Source organism: Varroa destructor, unplaced genomic scaffold (genome assembly GCF_002443255.2).
Source record: "Varroa destructor unplaced genomic scaffold, Vdes_3.0 BEIS01000002.1, whole genome shotgun sequence".
Taxonomy (NCBI): Eukaryota; Metazoa; Arthropoda; class Arachnida; order Mesostigmata; family Varroidae; genus Varroa; species Varroa destructor.
In genome coordinates, this window is record NW_019211455.1 from 14,232,034 (window position 1) to 14,245,189 (window position 13,156).

Sequence of the window (13,156 nt, forward strand, 5' to 3'; positions counted from 1 at the left end):
ATGATAGCCACCTTGTCATTTTAACACTGTTTACAGCGTCTGACCGCTAAGCTTCTAATTTAATAATTAACTACAATAACTAGTTGAAGTCGCTCTAATAAACGCGTTTATCTTTGACCTGATTGTGGCTTGCTCGACATGCACGGACGTTGTTAGGACAAATGGAGGGTGGACGTCGTACGTTCTGAAAAAGTCCTTAGCGAATGGGCGCGTTTAAAGCTTACTATGAGTTCTGTTCAAGCTGTGTCTAAAGATGCATTGTTATTGATCAATGATGAACACTTCGTACCTTCCTTAGGCAGGCGAGCTTGTTTGTGGATACGAATACTGTAGATGGCAGGTACTAACTAAGTCTTGATTTTTTTTCTACTTGATTTATAGCCATAGTGACCATTCGAAACGTAGCTGGTATAGTATACGTACTATAAATTATATACACCATTATGCCGAAGATATCACTGACAGTGTGACGATGAATTTTGAAATTCGCCGATCGAAAGACATCGAGCGTGTCGAACGTGATCCAAGTCACTGGATTACTTTGGATAAATACCAAAAAAAAAAAAGCATTTGCTATAATAAATAATTAAAGTAGTGTATATATATATATATATATATAATATAGGTATAGTATAAAGCATATATAAGTAAAACAATACTTATAGGGCTCTCTAATGATCTAAACCCTTGCTGAATTCTGTTTCATCGCTTAAGATAACTAAAGAGCGAATTTATGGTAATACGCTGGTTTATCCAGCTAAAGTTAGTTAATAACAAAATATACATAAAGGCCAATTCGTAAACCGTTTTCCTTTCAACTATCAACCGATAAATTTGCGACCCGACCGTCAAATTGTTTCGTTGCCATACGAAGCCGTCGTAATGTCGGTGCAGTGGCCATGAAGTGCTCCGCATAGCGAACCCGAAGCAGCATACTTTGTCGGGTTCTGTGGGGGTGAAATGCCAGACATGCAAACCACATCGGTCTATCTCGCGGTAGTCCAGGTCTCTCTTCTGTTCCATACAAAAACATCTGAACGAACAGAGATGTTGAAGACATATGCATATCATAGATGCTGTCTTTCAAGTTCCATTTTGGTATCGTACACACGAAAATTGTGCCATTCTGGCGATCTGGACCGGGTCGTTTAGCATTTAAGCGATCCCGAGACGAGCAATCGCTCGAAAATGTTGTGCAATAGTACCTGCGCACAACGCCTTATTTTTACCCTCGAAAAATCGATTCCCTTTAAACAATCAACTAACCAATCCCCGCCTCTTCGTTGCGTTGTTTCATTCGGTTGTTATTCTGCAAACTCACATATTCTACTGTTTTCTTCCATTTCTCGTCGTCTGGCGTCGTGTTCCTGCCGAATTCGACTGATGCCCGCCTACTCCCCTTCAAAGCGACCTCCCTGAACTGATCCAACGCAGTGATGGGAGTGGCCGACCTGCAATTCGTCCTGTCTAACCCATTCCTTCGTCGGATTTACCTAATTCGGGTTGCCTTCTTATGCAGTAACAGTACCAATGCTACAGTAGTAGCAGTGGCGGGAGGGCCTTTACAGTTTCTCTCTGAATTCGTTGGTTTCCTTTGTTGCACATACATTTGCTACCCTATGGGTCATATGAATTTCCCCGGCGGCGGATTTCGAAAGGAGAGTTCCGTAGTTGAAGGGAAATGAGCTGCCGGCGAGCTTCGACAGGAGCCAGAGAGCTTCAAATGCAAGTATGGTTCTTTGCAATTCTGTGCTTCGTAAGTGTTGTTGTGCTAGCAGTCTTGTTAGCTCAGGGGGACATGACGATAAATGCTAAGCGATACATGTTGTGGAGCTTTTGGTCAATAACAAACATTGCTCACGCAGCCGTGACATCGCAGAATGCCAAGGGATACAGCAGGCGAGATGGAAGTAGGGGGAATCGTTGATGGCTCCGCTGGGGAGGTGTGTGGTAATATGGGTTATAGAGAGGCATGGCTTGGCAAACGGAGAGGGGGTAACAGGCAGCACCTAGTATTACTTGCACTCGCGAATCTACCTGAGAACGCAGTTGTCTCTTCCAGCGTTCTTAAACATAAGACAGACACAGGGTCTCATGCACTGCCCTACGTCGTGTGTGAAATGAGCATTTTCAAGTATTGCTTCGTTGGTAGAGCGTTCAGTACTAGTTATTTGGGTAGCCAACAGCGCACCAAAAGCCCCCTTATCCAGCCTATCTCTCCTTACCCAGTCGCCTATATTTAGCGAGAATGAAATCCGCAATAGCTTACTGTACAATGAAATAAACTGAGCTTATGAAAACACAAAAACATGACTGTCTATCCATGCTCTTGTACGTGCATTAGTGTATGTAAAATGCAGCATTAAAAGCTTAACGATTTATCCGTCATCATCGTAAGTAAAATTTAGCTTAGGTAGCGACGAGAGCTGTAAATAAGGGTACAACTGATAAAACTACCCTATTTTTTTTTTTGCTATAAACAACCTATTTAGGAGAGACGTTGCTGGTGTCATGATTGTACACTGTCGATTGCATATTTGGGACTCGCCTGAACAATGTACACATTGTATAGCTTATCGAAAATGCCCAGGCAGAAAGTGGATTTATAACTGTAGCTAATTTAAGTATAATTACGTGGTTATATTTTAGAGCTATCGAGCTGAGAAGTGGGCAAATGCTTTACATGTTTTCTATGTTCCTCTTGAACACATATGTGCGTCGATCTTCAAATGGTGAGAATAGGACGCGACAGAAGACTGGAAAAACCGTATCTTCATCGTCATTAAATAGCTCCTATTGACGTTATACTTTTTACGGAGTATCGGTGGTACTTAGAGAAGTATGGCGCATTACGATGCCACATTATGTTGTGTCGTTAATGGCTATGTAGTACCGCATCTCTTTGCGTAAATTTACGTAAAGAAAACGTAAGGATCAAGGACCTCGAATTAGTTTATTTTTCTATAATGCGATGTTTGATCGATACGCCACTTAAGTCGCGTCCTAATAGATAGTCTAACGTCGACCTTTGACCTGGCTAGATGTTCGTCGTTGCAGGCTGAGTTGACTGCCTTTAGCTAAACAAAATTAATAATGGTGAGCTATTCTTGTGGTAGTCAAACACTTAATGGAAATTGTACATTCTGCCTGACCAGCTGATATCCTCAGGTTCTCAAAATGAGTATTCGAGTTTTTAGTCGCTACACGGTAGCAATGTTAGAGGGTGAGCCAAAATATCTGAAGATTTGCTACACTAGAAAAGTCAAACCGAAGCTATAGGCCTGTTCATTTATGGGTAATTTTTTAATCGAGAAGGCCTACAAAATCACTTGAAAAAAAGTTCCAAACAATCAGGAACAACGACGTGATTCTACCTAGTTTTCATGATCACTCATCACGAAGATTCAGCATTGTCATCAAACGTTTCAGTTAGCGACAACCATCTATTGCAATGAGGGGCGAAAGATAAGCGGAACCTGAATAAGCTGTTCCTGCTAATATGGGCAGCGCATTTATACGCGCTACGGGTTTCTGAGGGCGGGCGAATGAAAATTACAAATTATCTGCAGTGGATTGCTCTTTGAACACCCAAACTAGCCGTCTGCGTCCGGTATTACTGTAGAAGCACATAGCATAGGCCAACAATAAATTCAGCTGGCTAAGGCTCGAGCGTCGACTCCACTGCAGCAGCGGTTCGATCGAAGTAAACAGGCCTTCTGTTGAAGTTGCAATGATGTCGTCCATCTTCCCATGTGTGTGCCCCTTCGGACTTTGCTAGTGGGTGGTCATAGCGCACGACGTAGTGTTTTGCCTCATGACTGTAGTTATTGTATACTACTCCCTTGTGCCAGCAGCATAGCTTTCGCTGATTGCTAACCTGAACAATAGCTAAACCGGCAGGCTAGAGCCCAGCAAGGTTCAGGCGTTCGCTGACGTCTACGGGGCATTCGAGGGACGATAGTAGAATAAGGCTAGTGTATGGCTAAGGAGTAGGTGCTTCGGCAAGTTGCAGCGTTTGCCGCATTTGGGGGTAGAACTGTCAGAGGTTGTCATAGTGGCAACCAGCGAATAGCAGGGAACAGTGGAGTTGCAACAGGGGTAGAAACGCAAGTGGCGCAAATAGGCGCCCGCCCTTTACGCGAGGGTTCTCTGTTGCTCTCTCTCTCTCTCTTTTAAAAACCTCTTTCTCTCCTCCAGTCCAGACCCTTTTGGGGGTGTCAGAAGTAGTGGCTGCGTCTGCTGGGGTTGTGCGTCTTCTTGGTCCTTTCCTTCTCCCCATCCCCGGCCGTCAGAGCCGCTTCCACCACCCCTTAAAACAGATGGAACTAACGTTGAGGGGGAAAACTCATTCTACTATTCATCTCATTATGCATCAGCACTCTTTCGAGAGAGACCTTCAGCACAGGACGCGACTGCGTTTGTCTTCACCCGCCTTGTCCCCTTTCCGTTTTATCCTACAGATTCCAACCACTCTGCTGTCTCGATATGCATCGAGGTGCGGTGCGAGAAATAGCCTTGATCTGCTTGCCAGGGTGGCTGGGTGCTCGGTTGTCCACCAACCACTGGGCGCACATCATCCCGCATCTGCTGTTTCACAGGGCACTCCTTCCCCCTACAATCTTTCAAGCAGCGCAAGTAGGTCGAATTTTGCCAGCTAGTTACCCAGAGAGACAGATTACTTCAATTTTGCCGATGATCCCCATCATCATTTAACGACAGCAAGCAAGGAAGGAAGGGCGCTGTGTCCGTGGGCGGGGTCTATAATAAAAACAGATATTTCAGCGAAATTTATCATATGTGCTAGAAGTGCACCGTCATTTATGACCAATCAATGACGGTCATGTTTATTCATTATAACCACCATTCACCACCATTACGGCTTCGATTCGGCTCTTGCGGCGCTTCAGGCCCGTCACAAACGCGACTCTGCAAATGTCTTTGTGCTAAAGGCAGGAGTGCGCGAGCCGACATTGTTATGTCGAGACTCTTTGGATCCTCGCTCAATAACGCCTTATACAATAATAATAATAATAATAATAAATAATGTTCCGTAATAGATTGAAACTTGCGCTGTTCGACAGGCAGAATTGCTCATTGCATAAGATGCCTACATTCTTAGGTAGCCTCTCTACATCAACTGGTTGCTATGAGTCAGTGCACCGTTTTTCCAGAAGACGCGTTGTCCTTTTAGACATGCTAGTTATCCGTAGCCGCGCGATCATTTTTAGGACATGCAGATAAACTTTCCTCGTGATGTGTTTGTGTTTCCGGTAGAATGATAGCTTATTAACCGTACATGAAACTCAGAAGGTGTTTTTGAGTCAAAGGTTTGCTTCTAACCACAATAGGCGTATGCCCTAAATCGTCGACATCAACCATTTGTGCGCTTTATTTACGTCAAGGATAAAATACGTCTTCAGAGAAAAACTGAAAAAAAAATCGAACACGACCCGCTGCTTTAATCCTGGGAGACTGAACAACATCAGCAGACAAATCCCTCAGCGTTATTATCATCCTCAGAGATCATCGTTCTGACCCTGACGACATCTTATATGCCACAGAAGTGTTTGTGAACAATGGATGGCATCGTACGCTAGTTTACATCAAATCTTTGCACAATTTCTCGCCATTGAAAACATCGAATCGAGACAAAGAAATACTTGTAGACGACAGATATGAGTTTTGAGTCCGCACTGAGTTTCCCTTGTGTTAGATTTTTTGTTATCCTATGCTGAAACCCACTTCCTCTGCATGCATATACCCATCTGATTTGACCTGCGATGACCTAGGAAGTTCATAACTTCGATAGAGGTTCATCCAGCACAAAGAAATTGTATAAATGCTTATATTTGCTCAAATTCCCTTGTGACAAGTTTTGCTGTTTTATTATAGGGACGTTATTTGTGTTTTTTGATATTAGGAATAACAGGTGAACGCGTATCCGTTATGATAGCTAGTACTTAAGTATAAACTTATTTAGGTGCCGTACCATATAAGTTGTAAAGTTGATCCCGTACAGTGTCGCTAAGATGCGGCGATATTGACCATAGGCTGTAAAATAAATTAAAAATGATGGATATGCGAAAGAAAATGTATATTACGTAATGTCGGAATAGAAGCAGACGATGAAGGAACCTTGAGGCTATTGTGCTTAGTGAGATTTACGTTTTTTTTTTGAGAAGTTTTGTATTTGTTTAAAAGAAAGTTTTGCATAAAATTATTTTTCAACATAGTATCGTTAACTGAACGACTCTAGTAAGGGTAGTGCTCGGCTAATTTCGTCACGGCGGTAGAGATCAAAATACAAAAATTATACTGTGACTGCATTAAGAGAAGCGAACAGAAGAGAAGTACAGATTGATAATATCATGTGTGGCTCTTATTTCATGTTAGATTTTTTTTAACCTTTCACTTTATTTGCACTGACAATGTTACGCATCTTTTCCTCTTTGAAACGTATATAACTGAAAGATGATAAAAATAGCAACAAAGACCAGCCAAAGTTCCCGTCGCTTATATTGTGGGACGAATATATGCTGTTCTTCGCAGATCGATGGTTTCTAATGTTAAATGGTCAACATAAAAAAGGAACAACTAATTAAACCGATAGCAATGATGAGCTATGTCAAGAGCAGCAAACAACAGCGAGACTTTTCTCAATGGGGAGCGACCAGTGCTTAATTTCGAGATCGATCGATCGATCGATTAGGTAATGGACGCAAAGTATTTTCGTGTTACCCTTGTTAGGATTGACGTCCGTCACTGGCCGTTCGCATCACTGGGTCTAGCCGTACGGTCACAGAGTGTAGCAAATCAGACGCCAATGTCCCTTGAAATACGACTATGTGAGGAGCACCTTTCACGCATCGTTTCTTGTTTAACTGATGGTTATACGCCGACGAGAAAGGTCAAAGATAGCGTGATCGCGAAAATGCCAAACAAATCATTTCGGGTCCCGGTGTTAAGGGCCGCCCTCTTTCCGACACCTCGCAGATATGAATGGTCGCGCTGTGACCACGGTCAGTAGCACATGCTGGGAAGCGATTTCCTTGTCGTGGCAAGATGCTTCTTCAGGCGGTCTCGGCGACAGCGCCCATATGGATATGGCTTCAGCCTACCTCGCCGATGCTTTACAATACCTCGCCATGCAGCTTGCAGCCAATTCCTTTTGGTGGCAATGACTATATCCGTAGGGCATATAAGGCCGCTTTGTAAACATATATGTACATACATACATACATACATACATATGTGTATAAGCACATTCAGTTTATAAGAAAAAGACCCCCTACGGATGGAGGTAGCAGGTTGGCATTCGTGCGCTTGTCTTCAACCAGAGATATCTCGGACAAACTACAGCCTGTAAATGCGCGTGGAGATTGTGCCGAGTTGTCGAGTAGACTCCATCATGGAGCACACATGATGGGTCCAAGGACTGGTACGACAAGGGCTGGGGACGTTTGTTTTGAGAATAACGAAGAATCTTCCACATGTAAGCCTAAAGATGTTTCGAAACCCCCAGTGCCGCTACCACCATCGTCATGGCCATAAGCTCCTCTACCGTCGTCGGTTCTCGCTTGAGCCCGAGATCATCCAAGGACGCTAAGCGCATCGCCGCCGATTCATTACCTTCATCAACAGCCGCCTGGCACGTTAGATGAGGTTGATACGCGACAATGGAAGCAAGCGCGTGAACATAAACTATCCATGCGTGCAGCTGTTGGGTCGTGTATCTATCAGGAGGATGCTATGCGTGTTCTAACCTGATTGTCGTTATTGCTCATTCATGGACTAGAACTAGTCCAATAGAACAAGAGCAAATGAAAAGATTTTCTTGAAAAAAAGAATAAATCTCGTGAATTCTACTATTAGAGACAAAACGACTGGTACGAATGCATTGCATTCGTATTGGGAGCAAGGTCGAGCTGTATGCACCAGCATATGCCCCTGGCCCACAGGTCATCAAGTTCTCTCTTTACTCCTAGATCGTCCAGCAACGACAAACAATTTCAGTGGACAGCCTGCTCGTACCCTGGCCATGCATGATACGATTATACGGGTAGCAATTGTCTGTGGAATGGATGTATGAACTGTTGTAATTTAATGTAAGCAAGTCTGAAATATTATAAACCCTTCCAGTTGCTCTAAACCTATATGATGTATTACAGGTCTTTAATTGAACATTGCTTCTTTTTTGCAACAATAATTACCTAATTTTCTTTTTCTGAATTATTTATTTAGCTAAGTAGCACACAAAAATCAAACCCAACGGATAATAACAATATGCACTTATCGAAACACATTAAATATAGTGAAAAATACAATTTATCTAGTGATGTTCTAGCTGAATCGATATCCTGCCTGTTTCGTAACATTTGTCTAGCGGTTTCTCCAATCGGAATAATCTAGACCTTTAACTTTTCATTGCTGGAAATGGGCTATTTGCCTGTTTACAACCCATTGTTCATACGTGTGACGTAAATCTTCATACAGAAATATCTGTAAGTTACTTCTTATTAGTGCTAGTGGCGTATTTACTCCTGCGTTCAATGACTGATCACAAACCATCTTTGCAATGTTCTATGACACCCAACATGAAACTACCTCCACGAGGAAGCTGCGTGTTTTTCTTGCCTAAGCGAATTTCAACCTAATAGCTATCTCACATGTCATTTCCTGTGTTCGAATACCGATCCCGTACAATATGATTTACACAGCGGCAACGCTCACATCGGCATCTACTAGTAGGTTGAAGTGCAAAACTTCAACTAAAGACCGAGTTAGCAGATTGTTCCCCAATGCTGCCGTACCTATCACAAAACATATGCATCCTTACCCCTATTTCCCAATTTCCTCTCACACAAAAGCTAGAAATAAATCAATATGCGATAATATATTAAGTCTGTACAGCAAAGTTGGGCATCGCTCATTCTTATTCCAAACGACGGATTCACTTATGAGTGCAATAGACCTCATCTTATTGTCTCCTGTGGGTACTTCTAACTATTCTTGATGCGTTCACAATATTTTTTCTACGTTTTTTTTTTCTCCACTCTAACCACGACCTGCCCCTAATCAGTAGTAGAGTTAAAATCCGGTTTAATTTGCCACCTCACCTAGTCTGGTCCCGCCTTTTCGTTTGTCTCAGGTGACGCGCTCCTGCTAGCCTTCGAAACAAGGAAAGAAAGACAGCAGGGAACCTAAAAACTCAAAAGCGGAAGTTGGACCGGTTTTTTCATAGGCGTTGACGCCGTCGAATACTTTTCGAGAACCTAATAACCTTCGCCTCAGAATCGTACCGGAAATAGCTCGTTGGATGTAACTTCGCACGCTGTCTGGCGCTAATACCTTCTGTCCGTCTTCTTCATGTCCTGCAATTTTTTGACAGAAGGTAGAAAGTCAACAGATGTGTTTTGTTAGCTTGGCAGCACTAAATCAGCGCGACGATTATTTCGCTAGCGTCAAGGAAGATACGAAATGCCGTTATAAAGTTCTAAGTTTTTAAGTATCTTTCACAAAGGTAATTTTTTTGTTGTTTTCAATCAATGTAGGCACTATAATGGCCTAAGGTCTTTAGCATTTTTCCACGGTGAATCTTGCGATGAGAGGTCGAGCATTGTCGTGCAGTAGGAGTGGTTTAGATCCTCTAATCTCGGTTGCGTACGATAATAATCTCCTCTATCTGTTTGATAGTAGACTGTACCCATAATTAACGAACTAGAACCCATAAAACTGTTACGGATAGCATCTTCGCTATTAGACCACCATAAAGATAACAGAGGCTTTTTCAGCTGTTCCTTTACAATGATGTTTTATCAGTTCAGTTGTATCCACACGCTAATATGACCATCCGTGACTGTCGCAGATGACGAGTTCATTATCAGAAATCACAACTTGTCAAATTGAGAATAGGGCACTGTTGCAGCGTGACAACAAAGAAAAGCAAGCGTTTCTATGCCGATGTTTTTGATCCTCGTTGATCAAATAATGCGGTACCTATTTATTCAATTTTTTTACCTTATTAATTTCCCCAAAATGAACAATCTATTCGTATATACGCCAAACTTGAGTACTGACACCCGTGCACCTTAAAATGGGCTGACTTTTATTCCCAATTCCAACTTTTCGTCACTGTCGCAAGAGGCCCTCGACGAAATTCGTTCGAGTTCAAAATGTTTTCGGAGAACACTATATTGTCCAATGGCTCGCAGTGTCTGTAGCCCTAGAATCTTAACTGAATACAAGGTTTATGTGATGCATCGTAGCCACGGCTGTAGGTTCAAGACGGCATTCATATTGGTAAACCACTCCAACTTTTTTTTATTTTGAATCCCGAGTGCCGACATCCAAGCGAACAGTCCTAAACTTTCGCTTTTTTTTTGGAGCGGCTTTTAAGGAGCACGAGCGCATCCTGAGTGTGAAGAAGAAGTGTTCCGAAGCAGCGTGATCTTCAAATATAAAGTGGGCGTCAAAGGCAGTTAGACGCGTTCGACAGACACTTGCCTCTTACCACAGCTCTTACGTGTTCATGAATAATAGACTCTTCATCTGACGTATAGAGGACGACGGGTAAAAGGGACAAGTGTAATTTTTTGACCTTTCTTTTTTATAAGTGTTTATATAAGTAATTTTTTAGCACTAGACATATTCTAATTGAATACCCTCTCTCTTGAATTTCACACAGAACGACTCAATTCGAAGGTAAAAATATAATTTACAAGTGATTGGATTGGTAGTGCATTTAGCTTTGCTCTTTCGACAGATATCATAGATGAACGCGTAACAGCTTTGAACATGTCGATCGAAGTATACGCAAACTTTACCAGAAGCAGTAGCAAATCATCCAAACAATATGTGTTGATAAATCAAAACCTTATCCAATTTTATTCATTCTAGCACATCCATTCAAAGAAACACAGAACCTGTTAATAAGAAAGGCGGAACAGGTCGATTCGTTAATTGTCGAAATCTAAAGGACCGCTGTCGATACCATATGGCAAGAGAGTGTCAACAACAAATCTAGACCTTATTTTCATCTGTCGTGCAGGACAAAACCCACCCACGAAGCGGTGATGGATTCAGCTGTTCTAGATCGCCGACAATAAGACGCTGCCGTCGGCGTTCATCTCTATATCGTTCTGCAATGTATATATTATATCTGTAATGAATACTGCGCATCATAATGGATGTTACGCCGTCCCGCCAGCTTTCCATCATTACGCGCTCCCAGATCAGGGTGAGTTGTACCTAATTGTTCCGGTGTCTCGAGCTGAGCACGACCCTTTTAATAAATATTTTTTAATTAGTTGACATTTTAACAGCGCGATGTCTCAGTACTTCTTCAATCGATATCACGCAGAGACGACGAAACGATTTATTAAAAATAAATGAAAGTTTTCTTGTTCAGGTAAATAAAGGCTTAGTTGGCCTTTATTCGAGATTCTTCGATCCTATCGAATTAAGAGGCAACGCTTTATTTCGGTTTTCCGCCTTCACTATGCATGTGATTTAGCCATAAATGCCTGCCGAACCTTATATATCCTAAACCTTTTTCTCTAACCTCCTCTTTTTACTGAGATAGAAGGATTTTTCGTATTAAAAAATTATGTCATTCCTTCAATACTTTGCTGCCGATTACTTTCAATTGCGTCCGGTACTTAAGCTGTTGTGAGATTGTTTCCGACGGCTGGCTTTCAGCACGAAAACGTGTTGATATCCAGATTTGAGCCTAGACCAGTTAGGTGTCTACGTGCCTACGGAAAGTTTAGTAGGTGAGCACATTACCACTGCCTATCAAGGGAACGCGTGTAGCTCCTCTAAATTAATGCGAGCCAACTTTAGTGCAACGCTTGAAGCCGCATCGTGAGCTGATGTACGTCGGCCGAAAAATCCGCCCAAATTCCCGTGCGGACTTCTTGATTAATTAAATCCTTTGAACTGTCTCAATTCAATGCCAAAAAATCAACCCCACCTCAATGCACCCGGATTTCACGCGGGTGTTGGCCGTACGAAGTTTTAGCTATATCCGATCACTTATTCCACATAGCCCACATTGGCTCGATAGTATGACAACAGACATCTTACATGCCAAACTTGGATCTCTTTAGCTTGGTTTTTACTCAGCAAACGTTTTTTGTACGTGTGATTCTGATCGCTTTCCGTTAGCTCTTGCTCCCTCTTGGACTCCCTGGTGCCCGCGACCAGAAACAGCCATACGAAAAAACAGCCCTGTCCATCGTGCGTTCGAGCGGATCACTGCAGTTGATGTTGGCACTGGATCCAGGCCTCGTCTTGGCTTGGAATATCTCATTATGTCCCTAAGAGTATTCGGGTTAGGTGGCAAATTTTGCCAAGAGTGCTGCGGGGCACTGGGGTGGACAGGCGGTAACCGAGCAGAACACTAAGATTAGAGAAATGTTTAGGACACGGGGACGCCACTAAAAACACACCCGCATACGCCGCGATAGCTACCGCTGTCCTCTCGCTTTTTCGTCTCCTTCGTTCGATGTTGCCCCTGTCACACTGTTCCGAGAAAGCTATTGCCACAGCGAGAACTGATTCTGCTCCGACTAAAAACCCCAAAAAGCACGCGATCTACATATACCTTACAGCGTACAGACGCACGTGTTCTGTTTGAGGCCCGCGATGTGAGGTTATACAGGCAGATCGTAGGCCTATAGCCTAGTAGTAGGTAGCCCTTAGACTGCAATACTGTCGGGCAGGCCTCGGCGCATACGAGTGGCGGACGTAGCGGCTCCAGCCATGTAATGTAGCCAGCGTCTACGATTTGTAGGCTGTTGTTGTTGTTGTTGCTGTGTACGGTTGGAAGACTGGCACGGACTAGTGGTGCAGCCTTACATTTTCAGCACCGCACAGTGCGTTGTGGCGCTGTAAGGGGTCATTGTGTCGCTCGTTCCCACTGCCTGCAGCTCTTCGAGGTCCTTTGGTTTCCTCCTTTAATTTAGTGTGGTGGGCCCTTGTCTCGTACCACGAGGCAGCTCAAGGCGCCCCATCCGCCGCCATCACATCACACTGAGATGTCCCGTTTCATGGCGCTAACGAAGCGGAGGCTCCGCCCAGGGGGCGTGGTCTGCCCGCAATGGCCTCCCCCACTCATCGCCGTCACTGGTGTTTAGAGACGGGGACAAGAAGGGTG

The 13,156-nt window shown here is 43.3% G+C and overlaps 1 long non-coding RNA gene across 1 annotated transcript; it reads right to left on the bottom strand.

The window, feature by feature from the left end:
* Positions 1-169: 169 nt before the first annotated feature.
* LOC147757414 (uncharacterized) lies at positions 170-12,966 on the bottom strand. The gene is made up of 3 exons (XR_015321375.1): positions 12,605-12,966; positions 9,117-9,371; positions 170-539 (listed from the first exon to the last, which is right to left on the bottom strand). It is a non-coding gene; the product is annotated as an uncharacterized LOC147757414 (long non-coding RNA).
* Between the last annotated feature and the right edge of the window lie 190 nt (positions 12,967-13,156).